This window comes from Carassius gibelio, chromosome A3, assembly GCF_023724105.1.
Source record: "Carassius gibelio isolate Cgi1373 ecotype wild population from Czech Republic chromosome A3, carGib1.2-hapl.c, whole genome shotgun sequence".
In the NCBI taxonomy this organism is placed as follows: Eukaryota; Metazoa; Chordata; class Actinopteri; order Cypriniformes; family Cyprinidae; genus Carassius; species Carassius gibelio.
The window spans coordinates 4304734-4322423 of NC_068373.1; the positions used below are offsets into that span (position 1 = coordinate 4304734).

At 38.6% G+C, this 17690-nt stretch overlaps 20 pseudogenes; all 20 read left to right on the forward strand.

Annotated features, from left to right (window-relative positions):
• Positions 1–370: 370 nt before the first annotated feature.
• Positions 371–489, forward strand: LOC127961528 (uncharacterized; annotated as a pseudogene).
• Positions 490–1757: 1268 nt separating this feature from the next.
• Positions 1758–1876, forward strand: LOC127959881 (uncharacterized; annotated as a pseudogene).
• Positions 1877–2245: 369 nt separating this feature from the next.
• On the forward strand, positions 2246–2364 carry LOC127957982 (uncharacterized; annotated as a pseudogene).
• Positions 2365–3764: 1400 nt separating this feature from the next.
• LOC127957988 (uncharacterized) lies at positions 3765–3883 on the forward strand (annotated as a pseudogene).
• Positions 3884–4256: 373 nt separating this feature from the next.
• On the forward strand, positions 4257–4375 carry LOC127961529 (uncharacterized; annotated as a pseudogene).
• A 1407-nt stretch (positions 4376–5782) lies between these two features.
• Positions 5783–5901, forward strand: LOC127957992 (uncharacterized; annotated as a pseudogene).
• A 371-nt stretch (positions 5902–6272) lies between these two features.
• LOC127964330 (uncharacterized) lies at positions 6273–6391 on the forward strand (annotated as a pseudogene).
• Positions 6392–7644: 1253 nt separating this feature from the next.
• Positions 7645–7763, forward strand: LOC127959885 (uncharacterized; annotated as a pseudogene).
• A 367-nt stretch (positions 7764–8130) lies between these two features.
• Positions 8131–8249, forward strand: LOC127962604 (uncharacterized; annotated as a pseudogene).
• Positions 8250–8901: 652 nt separating this feature from the next.
• LOC127957996 (uncharacterized) lies at positions 8902–9020 on the forward strand (annotated as a pseudogene).
• A 371-nt stretch (positions 9021–9391) lies between these two features.
• On the forward strand, positions 9392–9510 carry LOC127964336 (uncharacterized; annotated as a pseudogene).
• Positions 9511–10763: 1253 nt separating this feature from the next.
• Positions 10764–10882, forward strand: LOC127959890 (uncharacterized; annotated as a pseudogene).
• Positions 10883–11249: 367 nt separating this feature from the next.
• On the forward strand, positions 11250–11368 carry LOC127962850 (uncharacterized; annotated as a pseudogene).
• A 368-nt stretch (positions 11369–11736) lies between these two features.
• On the forward strand, positions 11737–11855 carry LOC127958000 (uncharacterized; annotated as a pseudogene).
• A 1252-nt stretch (positions 11856–13107) lies between these two features.
• On the forward strand, positions 13108–13226 carry LOC127963372 (uncharacterized; annotated as a pseudogene).
• A 373-nt stretch (positions 13227–13599) lies between these two features.
• Positions 13600–13718, forward strand: LOC127961540 (uncharacterized; annotated as a pseudogene).
• A 1399-nt stretch (positions 13719–15117) lies between these two features.
• On the forward strand, positions 15118–15236 carry LOC127958006 (uncharacterized; annotated as a pseudogene).
• Positions 15237–15606: 370 nt separating this feature from the next.
• LOC127964340 (uncharacterized) lies at positions 15607–15725 on the forward strand (annotated as a pseudogene).
• A 1266-nt stretch (positions 15726–16991) lies between these two features.
• On the forward strand, positions 16992–17110 carry LOC127959893 (uncharacterized; annotated as a pseudogene).
• A 366-nt stretch (positions 17111–17476) lies between these two features.
• On the forward strand, positions 17477–17595 carry LOC127962886 (uncharacterized; annotated as a pseudogene).
• The last annotated feature ends 95 nt before the right edge of the window (positions 17596–17690 follow it).

A 17690-nucleotide genomic window follows, 5' to 3' on the forward strand; every position in this document is an offset into this window, starting at 1 on the left:
TGTAAATTTTTCACAAATTATATAATAATCTTGAAAAAAAAAAAGAGTCAATGCCCATTCTTTGAATCTTAGCAGTCATGGACCTGTTTAGTGTCTGGATGGGAGACCGCCTCGGAATACCAGGTGCTCTAATATTATTGGAAATTTATTACTAATTATATAATAATCTTAAAAAAAAAAAAAAAAAAAAAAAAAGAGTCAATGCCTGATCTCTTAATCTTAGCAGGTATTGGCCTGGTTAGTGCTTGGATGGGAGACCGCCTGGGAATACCAGGTGCTTTAAGCTTTAGGGTTTTCTTTCCTACTTATATAATGTACCGGCGATTAGATTGACTGATCTTTAAATAGCTCTCTCTTTGCAGCAGTCTTCGCTTATGGCCATACCACCCTGGCTATGCCAGATCATGTCTGAGCTCGGAAGCTAAGCAGGTTTGGGCCTGGTTAGTAATTGGATGGGAGACCCCCTGGTAATACCAGTTGCTTTAATATTTTTGTAAATTTTTCACAAATTATATAATAATCTTGAAAAAAAAAAGAGTGAATGCCCATTCTTTGAATCTTAGCAGTCATTGACCTGTGTAGTGTTTGGATGGGAGACCCCCTGGTAATACCAGGTGCTCTAATATTATTGGAAATTTATTACTAATTATATAATAATCTTAAAAAAAAAGAGCCAATGCCCGATCTCTTAATCTTAGCAGGTATTGGCCTGGTTAGTGCTTGGATGGGAGACCGCCTCGGAATACCAGGTGCTGTAAGCTTTTGGATTTTCATTCCTACTTATATAATGTATGGGCGATTTGATTGGCTGATCTTTAAATAGTCTTCTCTTTGCAGTATCCTTCGCTTGCGACCGTAACAACCTGGCTATGCCTGATCTCGTCTGCTCTCGGAAGCTAAGCAGGTTTGGTCCTGTATAATGTACCGGCGATTAGATTGGCTGATCTTTAAATAGCTCTCTCTTTGCAGCAGTCTTCGCTTATGGCCATTCCACCCTGGCTATGCCAGATCATGTCTGAGCTCGGAAACTAAGCAGGTTTCGGCCTGGTTAGTAATTGGATGGCAGACCCCCTGGTAATACCAGTTGCTTTAAGATTTTTGGAAATTTTTCACAAATTATATAATAATCTTGCAAGAAAAAAAGAAAGGAGTCAATGCCCCATATCTGAATCTTAGCAGGTATGGGCCTGGTTAGTAATTGGATGGGAGACACCCTGGTAATACCAGTTGCTTTAAGATTTTTGGAAATTTTTCACAAATTATATAATAATCTTGCAAAAAAAAAAAAAAAAAGAGTAAATGCCCAATCTTTGAATCTTAGAAGGTATGGACCTGTTTAGTGCTTGGATGGGAGACCGCCTCGGAATACCAGTTGCTGTAATATTTTTGGAAATTTGTACTAATTATATAATTATCTTGAAACAAAAAGAGTCAATGCCCAATCTTTGAATCTTAGCAGCTATGGACCTGTTTAGTGTTTGGATGGGAGACCGCCTCGGAAAACCAGGTGCTCTAATATTATTGGAAATTCATTACTAATTATATAATAATATTTAAAAAAAAAAAAAAAAAAAAAAAAAAAGAGTCAATGCCCGATCTCTTAATCTTAGCAGGTATTGGCCTGGTTAGTGCTTGGATGGGAGACCGCCTGGGAATACCAGGTGCTTTAAGCTTTAGGGTTTTCTTTCCTACTTATATAATGTACCGGCGATTAGACTGGCTGATCTTTAAATAGCTCTTTCTTTGCAGCAGTCTTTGCTTATGGCCATACCACCCTGGCTATGCCAGATCATGTCTGAGCTCGGAAGCTAAGCAGGTTTGGGCCTGGTTAGTAATTGGATGGGAGACCCCCTGGTAATACCAGTTGCTCTAAGATTTTTGTAAATTTTTCACAAATTATATAATAATCTTGAAAAAAAAAAGTCAATGCCCATTCTTTGAATCTTAGCAGTCATGGACCTGTTTAGTGTCTGGATGGGAGACCGCCTCGGAATACCAGGTGCTCTAATATTATTGGAAATTTATTACTAATTATATAATAATCTTAAAAAAAAAAAAAAAAAAAAAAAAGAGTCAATGCCCGATCTCTTAATCTTAGCAGGTATTGGCCTGGTTAGTGCTTGGATGGGAGACCGCCTGGGAATAACAGGTGCTTTAAGCTTTAGGGTTTTCTTTCCTACTTATATAATGTACCGGCGATTAGATTGACTGATCTTTAAATAGCTCTCTCTTTGCAGCAGTCTTCGCTTATGGCCATACCACCCTGGCTATGCCAGATCATGTCTGAGCTCGGAAGCTAAGCAGGTTTGGGCCTGGTTAGTAATTGGATGGGAGACCCCCTGGTAATACCAGTTGCTTTAAGATTTTTGTAAATTTTTCACAAATTATATAATAATCTTGAAAAAAAAAAGAGTGAATGCCCATTCTTTGAATCTTAGCAGTCATTGACCTGTGTAGTGTTTGGATGGGAGACCCCCTGGTAATACCAGGTGCTCTAATATTATTGGAAATTTATTACTAATTATATAATAATCTTAAAAAAAAAGAGCCAATGCCCGATCTCTTAATCTTAGCAGGTATTGGCCTGGTTAGTGCTTGGATGGGAGACCGCCTCGGAATACCAGGTGCTGTAAGCTTTTGGATTTTCATTCCTACTTATATAATGTATGGGCGATTTGATTGGCTGATCTTTAAATAGTCTTCTCTTTGCAGTATCCTTCGCTTGCGACCGTAACAACCTGGCTATGCCTGATCTCGTCTGCTCTCGGAAGCTAAGCAGGTTTGGTCCTGTATAATGTACCGGCGATTAGATTGGCTGATCTTTAAATAGCTCTCTCTTTGCAGCAGTCTTCGCTTATGGCCATTCCACCCTGGCTATGCCAGATCATGTCTGAGCTCGGAAACTAAGCAGGTTTCGGCCTGGTTAGTAATTGGATGGCAGACCCCCTGGTAATACCAGTTGCTTTAAGATTTTTGGAAATTTTTCACAAATTATATAATAATCTTGCAAGAAAAAAAGAAAGGAGTCAATGCCCCATATCTGAATCTTAGCAGGTATGGGCCTGGTTAGTAATTGGATGGGAGACACCCTGGTAATACCAGTTGCTTTAAGATTTTTGGAAATTTTTCACAAATTATATAATAATCTTGAAAAAAAAAAAAAGTCAATGCCCGATCTCTGAATAATAGCAGGTTTTGCCTGGTTAGTACTTGGATGGAAGACGGCCGGGAAATACCAGTTGCTGTAATATTTTTGGCAATTTTTACTAATTACATAATAATCTTGAAAAAAAAAAAAAAAAAAAGAGTAAATGCCCAATCTTTGAATCTTAGGAGGTATGGACCTGTTTAGTGCTTGGATGGGAGACCGCCTCGGAATACCAGTTGCTGTAATATTTTTGGAAATTTGTACTAATTATATAATTATCTTGAAACAAAAAGAGTCAATGCCCAATCTTTGAATCTTAGCAGCTATCGACCTGTTTAGTGTTTGGATGGGAGACCGCCTCGGAAAACCAGGTGCTCTAATATTATTGGAAATTTATTATTAATTATATAATAATCTTTAAAAAAAAAAAAAAAAAAAAAAGAGTCAATGCCCGATCTCTTAATCTTAGCAGGTATTGGCCTGGTTAGTGCTTGGATGGGAGACCGCCTGGGAATACCAGGTGCTTTAAGCTTTAGGGTTTTCTTTCCTACTTATATAATGTACCGGCGATTAGATTGGCTGATCTTTAAATAGCTCTCTCTTTGCAGCAGTCTTCGCTTATGGCCATACCACCCTGGCTATGCCAGATCATGTCTGAGCTCGGAAGCTAAGCAGGTTTGGGCCTGGTTAGTAATTGGATGGGAGACCCCCTGGTAATACCAGTTGCTTTAAGATTTTTGTAAATTTTTCACAAATTATATAATAATCTTGAAAAAAAAAAAGAGTCAATGCCCATTCTTTGAATCTTAGCAGTCATGGACCTGTTTAGTGTCTGGATGGGAGACCGCCTCGGAATACCAGGTGCTCTAATATTATTGGAAATTTATTACTAATTATATAATAATCTTAAAAAAAAAAAAAAAAAAAAAAAAAGAGTCAATGCCTGATCTCTTAATCTTAGCAGGTATTGGCCTGGTTAGTGCTTGGATGGGAGACCGCCTGGGAATACCAGGTGCTTTAAGCTTTAGGGTTTTCTTTCCTACTTATATAATGTACCGGCGATTAGATTGACTGATCTTTAAATAGCTCTCTCTTTGCAGCAGTCTTCGCTTATGGCCATACCACCCTGGCTATGCCAGATCATGTCTGAGCTCGGAAGCTAAGCAGGTTTGGGCCTGGTTAGTAATTGGATGGGAGACCCCCTGGTAATACCAGTTGCTTTAATATTTTTGTAAATTTTTCACAAATTATATAATAATCTTGAAAAAAAAAAGAGTGAATGCCCATTCTTTGAATCTTAGCAGTCATTGACCTGTGTAGTGTTTGGATGGGAGACCCCCTGGTAATACCAGGTACTCTAATATTATTGGAAATTTATTACTAATTATATAATAATCTTAAAAAAAAAGAGCCAATGCCCGATCTCTTAATCTTAGCAGGTATTGGCCTGGTTAGTGCTTGGATGGGAGACCGCCTCGGAATACCAGGTGCTGTAAGCTTTTGGATTTTCATTCCTACTTATATAATGTATGGGCGATTTGATTGGCTGATCTTTAAATAGTCTTCTCTTTGCAGTATCCTTCGCTTGCGACCGTAACAACCTGGCTATGCCTGATCTCGTCTGCTCTCGGAAGCTAAGCAGGTTTGGTCCTGTATAATGTACCGGCGATTAGATTGGCTGATCTTTAAATAGCTCTCTCTTTGCAGCAGTCTTCGCTTATGGCCATTCCACCCTGGCTATGCCAGATCATGTCTGAGCTCGGAAACTAAGCAGGTTTCGGCCTGGTTAGTAATTGGATGGCAGACCCCCTGGTAATACCAGTTGCTTTAAGATTTTTGGAAATTTTTCACAAATTATATAATAATCTTGCAAGAAAAAAAGAAAGGAGTCAATGCCCCATATCTGAATCTTAGCAGGTATGGGCCTGGTTAGTAATTGGATGGGAGACACCCTGGTAATACCAGTTGCTTTAAGATTTTTGGAAATTTTTCACAAATTATATAATAATCTTGAAAAAAAAAAAAAAGTCAATGCCCGATCTCTGAATAATAGCAGGTTTTGCCTGGTTAGTACTTGGATGGAAGACGGCCGGGAAATACCAGTTGCTGTAATATTTTTGGCAATTTTTACTAATTACATAATAATCTTGCAAAAAAAAAAAAAAAAAAAAAAAAAAAGAGTAAATGCCCAATCTTTGAACCTTAGGAGGTATGGACCTGTTTAGTGCTTGGATGGGAGACCGCCTCGGAATACCAGTTGCTGTAATATTTTTGGAAATTTGTACTAATTATATAATTATCTTGAAACAAAAAGAGTCAATGCCCAATCTTTGAATCTTAGCAGCTATCGACCTGTTTAGTGTTTGGATGGGAGACCGCCTCGGAAAACCAGGTGCTCTAATATTATTGGAAATTTATTACTAATTATATAATAATCTTTAAAAAAAAAAAAAAAAAAAAAGTCAATGCCCGATCTCTTAATCTTAGCAGGTATTGGCCTGGTTAGTGCTTGGATGGGAGACCGCCTGGGAATACCAGGTGCTTTAAGCTTTAGGGTTTTCTTTCCTACTTATATAATGTACCGGCGATTAGATTGACTGATCTTTAAATAGCTCTCTCTTTGCAGCAGTCTTCGCTTATGGCCATACCACCCTGGCTATGCCAGATCATGTCTGAGCTCGGAAGCTAAGCAGGTTTGGGCCTGGTTAGTAATTGGATGGGAGACCCCCTGGTAATACCAGTTGCTTTAAGATTTTTGTAAATTTTTCACAAATTATATAATAATCTTGAAAAAAAAAAAGAGTCAATGCCCATTCTTTGAATCTTAGCAGTCATGGACCTGTTTAGTGTCTGGATGGGAGACCGCCTCGGAATACCAGGTGCTCTAATATTATTGGAAATTTATTACTAATTATATAATAATCTTAAAAAAAAAAAAAAAAAAAAAAAGAGTCAATGCCCGATCTCTTAATCTTAGCAGGTATTGGCCTGGTTAGTGCTTGGATGGGAGACCGCCTGGGAATACCAGGTGCTTTAAGCTTTAGGGTTTTCTTTCCTACTTATATAATGTACCGGCGATTAGATTGACTGATCTTTAAATAGCTCTCTCTTTGCAGCAGTCTTCGCTTATGGCCATACCACCCTGGCTATGCCAGATCATGTCTGAGCTCGGAAGCTAAGCACGTTTGGGCCTGGTTAGTAATTGGATGGGAGACCCCCTGGTAATACCAGTTGCTTTACGATTTTTGTAAATTTTTCACAAATTATATAATAATCTTGAAAAAAAAAAGAGTGAATGCCCATTCTTTGAATCTTAGCAGTCATTGACCTGTGTAGTGTTTGGATGGGAGACCCCCTGGTAATACCAGGTGCTCTAATATTATTGGAAATTTATTACTAATTATATAATAATCTTAAAAAAAAGAGCCAATGCCCGATCTCTTAATCTTAGCAGGTATTGGCCTGGTTAGTGCTTGGATGGGAGACCGCCTCGGAATACCAGGTGCTGTAAGCTTTTGGATTTTCATTCCTACTTATATAATGTATGGGCGATTTGATTGGCTGATCTTTAAATAGTCTTCTCTTTGCAGTATCCTTCGCTTGCGACCGTAACAACCTGGCTATGCCTGATCTCGTCTGCTCTCGGAAGCTAAGCAGGTTTGGTCCTGTATAATGTACCGGCGATTAGATTGGCTGATCTTTAAATAGCTCTCTCTTTGCAGCAGTCTTCGCTTATGGCCATTCCACCCTGGCTATGCCAGATCATGTCTGAGCTCGGAAACTAAGCAGGTTTCGGCCTGGTTAGTAATTGGATGGCAGACCCCCTGGTAATACCAGTTGCTTTAAGATTTTTGGAAATTTTTCACAAATTATATAATAATCTTGCAAGAAAAAAAGAAAGGAGTCAATGCCCCATATCTGAATCTTAGCAGGTATGGGCCTGGTTAGTAATTGGATGGGAGACACCCTGGTAATACCAGTTGCTTTAAGATTTTTGGAAATTTTTCACAAATTATATAATAATCTTGCAAAAAAAAAAAAAAAAGAGTAAATGCCCAATCTTTGAATCTTAGAAGGTATGGACCTGTTTAGTGCTTGGATGGGAGACCGCCTCGGAATACCAGTTGCTGTAATATTTTTGGAAATTTGTACTAATTATATAATTATCTTGAAACAAAAAGAGTCAATGCCCAATCTTTGAATCTTAGCAGCTATGGACCTGTTTAGTGTTTGGATGGGAGACCGCCTCGGAAAACCAGGTGCTCTAATATTATTGGAAATTCATTACTAATTATATAATAATCTTTAAAAAAAAAAAAAAGAGTCAATGCCCGATCTCTTAATCTTAGCAGGTATTGGCCTGGTTAGTGCTTGGATGGGAGACCGCCTGGGAATACCAGGTGCTTTAAGCTTTAGGGTTTTCTTTCCTACTTATATAATGTACCGGCGATTAGATTGGCTGATCTTTAAATAGCTCTCTCTTTGCAGCAGTCTTTGCTTATGGCCATACCACCCTGGCTATGCCAGATCATGTCTGAGCTCGGAAGCTAAGCAGGTTTGGGCCTGGTTAGTAATTGGATGGGAGACCCCCTGGTAATACCAGTTGCTCTAAGATTTTTGTAAATTTTTCACAAATTATATAATAATCTTGAAAAAAAAAAGTCAATGCCCATTCTTTGAATCTTAGCAGTCATGGACCTGTTTAGTGTCTGGATGGGAGACCGCCTCGGAATACCAGGTGCTCTAATATTATTGGAAATTTATTACTAATTATATAATAATCTTAAAAAAAAAAAATAAAAAAAAAGAGTCAATGCCCGATCTCTTAATCTTAGCAGGTATTGGCCTGGTTAGTGCTTGGATGGGAGACCGCCTGGGAATAACAGGTGCTTTAAGCTTTAGGGTTTTCTTTCCTACTTATATAATGTACCAGCGATTAGATTGACTGATCTTTAAATAGCTCTCTCTTTGCAGCAGTCTTCGCTTATGGCCATACCACCCTGGCTATGCCAGATCATATCTGAGCTCGGAAGCTAAGCAGGTTTGGGCCTGGTTAGTAATTGGATGGGAGACCCCCTGGTAATACCAGTTGCTTTAAGATTTTTGGAATTTTTTCACAAATTATATAATAATCTTGCAAGAAAAAAAGAAAGGAGTCAATGCCCCATATCTGAATCTTAGCAGGTATGGGCCTGGTTAGTAATTGGATGGGAGACACCCTGGTAATACCAGTTGCTTTAAGATTTTTGGAAATTTTTCACAAATTATATAATAATCTTGCAAAAAAAAAAAAAAAAGAGTAAATGCCCAATCTTTGAATCTTAGAAGGTATGGACCTGTTTAGTGCTTGGATGGGAGACCGCCTCGGAATACCAGTTGCTGTAATATTTTTGGAAATTTGTACTAATTATATAATTATCTTGAAACAAAAAGAGTCAATGCCCAATCTTTGAATCTTAGCAGCTATGGACCTGTTTAGTGTTTGGATGGGAGACCGCCTCGGAAAACCAGGTGCTCTAATATTATTGGAAATTCATTACTAATTATATAATAATCTTTAAAAAAAAAAAAAAAAAAAAAGTCAATGCCCGATCTCTTAATCTTAGCAGGTATTGGCCTGGTTAGTGCTTGGATGGGAGACCGCCTGGGAATACCAGGTGCTTTAAGCTTTAGGGTTTTCTTTCCTACTTATATAATGTACCGGCGATTAGATTGACTGATCTTTAAATAGCTCTCTCTTTGCAGCAGTCTTCGCTTATGGCCATACCACCCTGGCTATGCCAGATCATGTCTGAGCTCGGAAGCTAAGCAGGTTTGGGCCTGGTTAGTAATTGGATGGGAGACCCCCTGGTAATACCAGTTGCTTTAAGATTTTTGTAAATTTTTCACAAATTATATAATAATCTTGAAAAAAAAAAAGAGTCAATGCCCATTCTTTGAATCTTAGCAGTCATGGACCTGTTTAGTGTCTGGATGGGAGACCGCCTCGGAATACCAGGTGCTCTAATATTATTGGAAATTTATTACTAATTATATAATAATCTTAAAAAAAAAAAAAAAAAAAAAAAGAGTCAATGCCCGATCTCTTAATCTTAGCAGGTATTGGCCTGGTTAGTGCTTGGATGGGAGACCGCCTGGGAATACCAGGTGCTTTAAGCTTTAGGGTTTTCTTTCCTACTTATATAATGTACCGGCGATTAGATTGACTGATCTTTAAATAGCTCTCTCTTTGCAGCAGTCTTCGCTTATGGCCATACCACCCTGGCTATGCCAGATCATGTCTGAGCTCGGAAGCTAAGCACGTTTGGGCCTGGTTAGTAATTGGATGGGAGACCCCCTGGTAATACCAGTTGCTTTACGATTTTTGTAAATTTTTCACAAATTATATAATAATCTTGAAAAAAAAAAGAGTGAATGCCCATTCTTTGAATCTTAGCAGTCATTGACCTGTGTAGTGTTTGGATGGGAGACCCCCTGGTAATACCAGGTGCTCTAATATTATTGGAAATTTATTACTAATTATATAATAATCTTAAAAAAAAGAGCCAATGCCCGATCTCTTAATCTTAGCAGGTATTGGCCTGGTTAGTGCTTGGATGGGAGACCGCCTCGGAATACCAGGTGCTGTAAGCTTTTGGATTTTCATTCCTACTTATATAATGTATGGGCGATTTGATTGGCTGATCTTTAAATAGTCTTCTCTTTGCAGTATCCTTCGCTTGCGACCGTAACAACCTGGCTATGCCTGATCTCGTCTGCTCTCGGAAGCTAAGCAGGTTTGGTCCTGTATAATGTACCGGCGATTAGATTGGCTGATCTTTAAATAGCTCTCTCTTTGCAGCAGTCTTCGCTTATGGCCATTCCACCCTGGCTATGCCAGATCATGTCTGAGCTCGGAAACTAAGCAGGTTTCGGCCTGGTTAGTAATTGGATGGCAGACCCCCTGGTAATACCAGTTGCTTTAAGATTTTTGGAAATTTTTCACAAATTATATAATAATCTTGCAAGAAAAAAAGAAAGGAGTCAATGCCCCATATCTGAATCTTAGCAGGTATGGGCCTGGTTAGTAATTGGATGGGAGACACCCTGGTAATACCAGTTGCTTTAAGATTTTTGGAAATTTTTCACAAATTATATAATAATCTTGCAAAAAAAAAAAAAAAAGAGTAAATGCCCAATCTTTGAATCTTAGAAGGTATGGACCTGTTTAGTGCTTGGATGGGAGACCGCCTCGGAATACCAGTTGCTGTAATATTTTTGGAAATTTGTACTAATTATATAATTATCTTGAAACAAAAAGAGTCAATGCCCAATCTTTGAATCTTAGCAGCTATGGACCTGTTTAGTGTTTGGATGGGAGACCGCCTCGGAAAACCAGGTGCTCTAATATTATTGGAAATTCATTACTAATTATATAATAATCTTTAAAAAAAAAAAAAAGAGTCAATGCCCGATCTCTTAATCTTAGCAGGTATTGGCCTGGTTAGTGCTTGGATGGGAGACCGCCTGGGAATACCAGGTGCTTTAAGCTTTAGGGTTTTCTTTCCTACTTATATAATGTACCGGCGATTAGATTGGCTGATCTTTAAATAGCTCTCTCTTTGCAGCAGTCTTTGCTTATGGCCATACCACCCTGGCTATGCCAGATCATGTCTGAGCTCGGAAGCTAAGCAGGTTTGGGCCTGGTTAGTAATTGGATGGGAGACCCCCTGGTAATACCAGTTGCTCTAAGATTTTTGTAAATTTTTCACAAATTATATAATAATCTTGAAAAAAAAAAGTCAATGCCCATTCTTTGAATCTTAGCAGTCATGGACCTGTTTAGTGTCTGGATGGGAGACCGCCTCGGAATACCAGGTGCTCTAATATTATTGGAAATTTATTACTAATTATATAATAATCTTAAAAAAAAAAAATAAAAAAAAAGAGTCAATGCCCGATCTCTTAATCTTAGCAGGTATTGGCCTGGTTAGTGCTTGGATGGGAGACCGCCTGGGAATACCAGGTGCTTTAAGCTTTAGGGTTTTCTTTCCTACTTATATAATGTACCGGCGATTAGATTGGCTGATCTTTAAATAGCTCTTTCTTTGCAGCAGTCTTTGCTTATGGCCATACCACCCTGGCTATGCCAGATCATGTCTGAGCTTGGAAGCTAAGCAGGTTTGGGCCTGGTTAGTAATTGGATGGGAGACCCCCTGGTAATACCAGTTGCTCTAAGATTTTTGTAAATTTTTCACAAATTATATAATAATCTTGAAAAAAAAAAGTCAATGCCCATTCTTTGAATCTTAGCAGTCATGGACCTGTTTAGTGTCTGGATGGGAGACCGCCTCGGAATACCAGGTGCTCTAATATTATTGGAAATTTATTACTAATTATATAATAATCTTAAAAAAAAAAAAAAAAAAAAAAAGAGTCAATGCCCGATCTCTTAATCTTAGCAGGTATTGGCCTGGTTAGTGCTTGGATGGGAGACCGCCTGGGAATAACAGGTGCTTTAAGCTTTAGGGTTTTCTTTCCTACTTATATAATGTACCGGCGATTAGATTGACTGATCTTTAAATAGCTCTCTCTTTGCAGCAGTCTTCGCTTATGGCCATACCACCCTGGCTATGCCAGATCATGTCTGAGCTCGGAAGCTAAGCAGGTTTGGGCCTGGTTAGTAATTGGATGGGAGACCCCCTGGTAATACCAGTTGCTTTAAGATTTTTGTAAATTTTTCACAAATTATATAATAATCTTGAAAAAAAAAAGAGTGAATGCCCATTCTTTGAATCTTAGCAGTCATTGACCTGTGTAGTGTTTGGATGGGAGACCCCCTGGTAATACCAGGTGCTCTAATATTATTGGAAATTTATTACTAATTATATAATAATCTTAAAAAAAAAGAGCCAATGCCCGATCTCTTAATCTTAGCAGGTATTGGCCTGGTTAGTGCTTGGATGGGAGACCGCCTCGGAATACCAGGTGCTGTAAGCTTTTGGATTTTCATTCCTACTTATATAATGTATGGGCGATTTGATTGGCTGATCTTTAAATAGTCTTCTCTTTGCAGTATCCTTCGCTTGCGACCGTAACAACCTGGCTATGCCTGATCTCGTCTGCTCTCGGAAGCTAAGCAGGTTTGGTCCTGTATAATGTACCGGCGATTAGATTGGCTGATCTTTAAATAGCTCTCTCTTTGCAGCAGTCTTCGCTTATGGCCATTCCACCCTGGCTATGCCAGATCATGTCTGAGCTCGGAAACTAAGCAGGTTTCGGCCTGGTTAGTAATTGGATGGCAGACCCCCTGGTAATACCAGTTGCTTTAAGATTTTTGGAAATTTTTCACAAATTATATAATAATCTTGCAAGAAAAAAAGAAAGGAGTCAATGCCCCATATCTGAATCTTAGCAGGTATGGGCCTGGTTAGTAATTGGATGGGAGACACCCTGGTAATACCAGTTGCTTTAAGATTTTTGGAAATTTTTCACAAATTATATAATAATCTTGAAAAAAAAAAAAAAGTCAATGCCCGATCTCTGAATAATAGCAGGTTTTGCCTGGTTAGTACTTGGATGGAAGACGGCCGGGAAATACCAGTTGCTGTAATATTTTTGGCAATTTTTACTAATTACATAATAATCTTGAAAAAAAAAAAAAAAAAAAGAGTAAATGCCCAATCTTTGAATCTTAGGAGGTATGGACCTGTTTAGTGCTTGGATGGGAGACCGCCTCGGAATACCAGTTGCTGTAATATTTTTGGAAATTTGTACTAATTATATAATTATCTTGAAACAAAAAGAGTCAATGCCCGATCTCTTAATCTTAGCAGGTATTGGCCTGGTTAGTGCTTGGATGGGAGACCGCCTGGGAATACCAGGTGCTTTAAGCTTTAGGGTTTTCTTTCCTACTTATATAATGTACCGGCGATTAGATTGGCTGATCTTTAAATAGCTCTCTCTTTGCAGCAGTCTTCGCTTATGGCCATACCACCCTGGCTATGCCAGATCATGTCTGAGCTCGGAAGCTAAGCAGGTTTGGGCCTGGTTAGTAATTGGATGGGAGAACCCCTGGTAATACCAGTTGCTTTAAGATTTTTGTAAATTTTTCACAAATTATATAATAATCTTGAAAAAAAAAAAGAGTCAATGCCCATTCTTTGAATCTTAGCAGTCATGGACCTGTTTAGTGTCTGGATGGGAGACCGCCTCGGAATACCAGGTGCTCTAATATTATTGGAAATTTATTACTAATTATATAATAATCTTAAAAAAAAAAAAAAAAAAAAAAAAAGAGTCAATGCCTGATCTCTTAATCTTAGCAGGTATTGGCCTGGTTAGTGCTTGGATGGGAGACCGCCTGGGAATACCAGGTGCTTTAAGCTTTAGGGTTTTCTTTCCTACTTATATAATGTACCGGTGATTAGATTGACTGATCTTTAAATAGCTCTCTCTTTGCAGCAGTCTTCGCTTATGGCCATACCACCCTGGCTATGCCAGATCATGTCTGAGCTCGGAAGCTAAGCAGGTTTGGGCCTGGTTAGTAATTGGATGGGAGACCCCCTGGTAATACCAGTTGCTTTAATATTTTTGTAAATTTTTCACAAATTATATAATAATCTTGAAAAAAAAAAGAGTGAATGCCCATTCTTTGAATCTTAGCAGTCATTGACCTGTGTAGTGTTTGGATGGGAGACCCCCTGGTAATACCAGGTACTCTAATATTATTGGAAATTTATTACTAATTATATAATAATCTTAAAAAAAAAGAGCCAATGCCCGATCTCTTAATCTTAGCAGGTATTGGCCTGGTTAGTGCTTGGATGGGAGACCGCCTCGGAATACCAGGTGCTGTAAGCTTTTGGATTTTCATTCCTACTTATATAATGTATGGGCGATTTGATTGGCTGATCTTTAAATAGTCTTCTCTTTGCAGTATCCTTCGCTTGCGACCGTAACAACCTGGCTATGCCTGATCTCGTCTGCTCTCGGAAGCTAAGCAGGTTTGGTCCTGTATAATGTACCGGCGATTAGATTGGCTGATCTTTAAATAGCTCTCTCTTTGCAGCAGTCTTCGCTTATGGCCATTCCACCCTGGCTATGCCAGATCATGTCTGAGCTCGGAAACTAAGCAGGTTTCGGCCTGGTTAGTAATTGGATGGCAGACCCCCTGGTAATACCAGTTGCTTTAAGATTTTTGGAAATTTTTCACAAATTATATAATAATCTTGCAAGAAAAAAAGAAAGGAGTCAATGCCCCATATCTGAATCTTAGCAGGTATGGGCCTGGTTAGTAATTGGATGGGAGACACCCTGGTAATACCAGTTGCTTTAAGATTTTTGGAAATTTTTCACAAATTATATAATAATCTTGAAAAAAAAAAAAAAGTCAATGCCCGATCTCTGAATAATAGCAGGTTTTGCCTGGTTAGTACTTGGATGGAAGACGGCCGGGAAATACCAGTTGCTGTAATATTTTTGGCAATTTTTACTAATTACATAATAATCTTGCAAAAAAAAAAAAAAAAAAAGAGTAAATGCCCAATCTTTGAACCTTAGGAGGTATGGACCTGTTTAGTGCTTGGATGGGAGACCGCCTCGGAATACCAGTTGCTGTAATATTTTTGGAAATTTGTACTAATTATATAATTATCTTGAAACAAAAAGAGTCAATGCCCAATCTTTGAATCTTAGCAGCTATCGACCTGTTTAGTGTTTGGATGGGAGACCGCCTCGGAAAACCAGGTGCTCTAATATTATTGGAAATTTATTACTAATTATATAATAATCTTTAAAAAAAAAAAAAAAAAAAAAGTCAATGCCCGATCTCTTAATCTTAGCAGGTATTGGCCTGGTTAGTGCTTGGATGGGAGACCGCCTGGGAATACCAGGTGCTTTAAGCTTTAGGGTTTTCTTTCCTACTTATATAATGTACCGGCGATTAGATTGACTGATCTTTAAATAGCTCTCTCTTTGCAGCAGTCTTCGCTTATGGCCATACCACCCTGGCTATGCCAGATCATGTCTGAGCTCGGAAGCTAAGCAGGTTTGGGCCTGGTTAGTAATTGGATGGGAGACCCCCTGGTAATACCAGTTGCTTTAAGATTTTTGTAAATTTTTCACAAATTATATAATAATCTTGAAAAAAAAAAAGAGTCAATGCCCATTCTTTGAATCTTAGCAGTCATGGACCTGTTTAGTGTCTGGATGGGAGACCGCCTCGGAATACCAGGTGCTCTAATATTATTGGAAATTTATTACTAATTATATAATAATCTTAAAAAAAAAAAAAAAAAAAAAAGAGTCAATGCCCGATCTCTTAATCTTAGCAGGTATTGGCCTGGTTAGTGCTTGGATGGGAGACCGCCTGGGAATACCAGGTGCTTTAAGCTTTAGGGTTTTCTTTCCTACTTATATAATGTACCGGCGATTAGATTGACTGATCTTTAAATAGCTCTCTCTTTGCAGCAGTCTTCGCTTATGGCCATACCACCCTGGCTATGCCAGATCATGTCTGAGCTCGGAAGCTAAGCACGTTTGGGCCTGGTTAGTAATTGGATGGGAGACCCCCTGGTAATACCAGTTGCTTTACGATTTTTGTAAATTTTTCACAAATTATATAATAATCTTGAAAAAAAAAAGAGTGAATGCCCATTCTTTGAATCTTAGCAGTCATTGACCTGTGTAGTGTTTGGATGGGAGACCCCCTGGTAATACCAGGTGCTCTAATATTATTGGAAATTTATTACTAATTATATAATAATCTTAAAAAAAAGAGCCAATGCCCGATCTCTTAATCTTATCAGGTATTGGCCTGGTTAGTGCTTGGATGGGAGACCGCCTCGGAATACCAGGTGCTGTAAGCTTTTGGATTTTCATTCCTACTTATATAATGTATGGGCGATTTGATTGGCTGATCTTTAAATAGTCTTCTCTTTGCAGTATCCTTCGCTTGCGACCGTAACAACCTGGCTATGCCTGATCTCGTCTGCTCTCGGAAGCTAAGCAGGTTTGGTCCTGTATAATGTACCGGCGATTAGATTGGCTGATCTTTAAATAGCTCTCTCTTTGCAGCAGTCTTCGCTTATGGCCATTCCACCCTGGCTATGCCAGATCATGTCTGAGCTCGGAAACTAAGCAGGTTTCGGCCTGGTTAGTAATTGGATGGCAGACCCCCTGGTAATACCAGTTGCTTTAAGATTTTTGGAAATTTTTCACAAATTATATAATAATCTTGCAAGAAAAAAAGAAAGGAGTCAATGCCCCATATCTGAATCTTAGCAGGTATGGGCCTGGTTAGTAATTGGATGGGAGACACCCTGGTAATACCAGTTGCTTTAAGATTTTTGGAAATTTTTCACAAATTATATAATAATCTTGCAAAAAAAAAAAAAAAGAGTAAATGCCCAATCTTTGAATCTTAGAAGGTATGGACCTGTTTAGTGCTTGGATGGGAGACCGCCTCGGAATACCAGTTGCTGTAATATTTTTGGAAATTTGTACTAATTATATAATTATCTTGAAACAAAAAGAGTCAATGCCCAATCTTTGAATCTTAGCAGCTATGGACCTGTTTAGTGTTTGGATGGGAGACCGCCTCGGAAAACCAGGTGCTCTAATATTATTGGAAATTCATTACTAATTATATAATAATCTTTAAAAAAAAAAAAAAAAAAAAAAAAAAAAGAGTCAATGCCCGATCTCTTAATCTTAGCAGGTATTGGCCTGGTTAGTGCTTGGATGGGAGACCGCCTGGGAATACCAGGTGCTTTAAGCTTTAGGGTTTTCTTTCCTACTTATATAATGTACCGGCGATTAGATTGGCTGATCTTTAAATAGCTCTCTCTTTGCAGCAGTCTTTGCTTATGGCCATACCACCCTGGCTATGCCAGATCATGTCTGAGCTCGGAAGCTAAGCAGGTTTGGGCCTGGTTAGTAATTGGATGGGAGACCCCCTGGTAATACCAGTTGCTCTAAGATTTTTGTAAATTTTTCACAAATTATATAATAATCTTGAAAAAAAAAAGTCAATGCCCATTCTTTGAATCTTAGCAGTCATGGACCTGTTTAGTGTCTGGATGGGAGACCGCCTCGGAATACCAGGTGCTCTAATATTATTGGAAATTTATTACTAATTATATAATAATCTTAAAAAAAAAAAAAAAAAAAAAGAGTCAATGCCCGATCTCTTAATCTTAGCAGGTATTGGCCTGGTTAGTGCTTGGATGGGAGACCGCCTGGGAATAACAGGTGCTTTAAGCTTTAGGGTTTTCTTTCCTACTTATATAATGTACCAGCGATTAGATTGACTGATCTTTAAATAGCTCTCTCTTTGCAGCAGTCTTCGCTTATGGCCATACAACCCTGGCTATGCCAGATCATATCTGAGCTCGGAAGCTAAGCAGGTTTGGGCCTGGTTAGTAATTGGATGGGAGACCCCCTGGTAATACCAGTTGCTTTAAGATTTTTGGAATTTTTTCACAAATTATATAATAATCTTGCAAGAAAAAAAGAAAGGAGTCAATGCCCCATATCTGAATCTTAGCAGGTATGGGCCTGG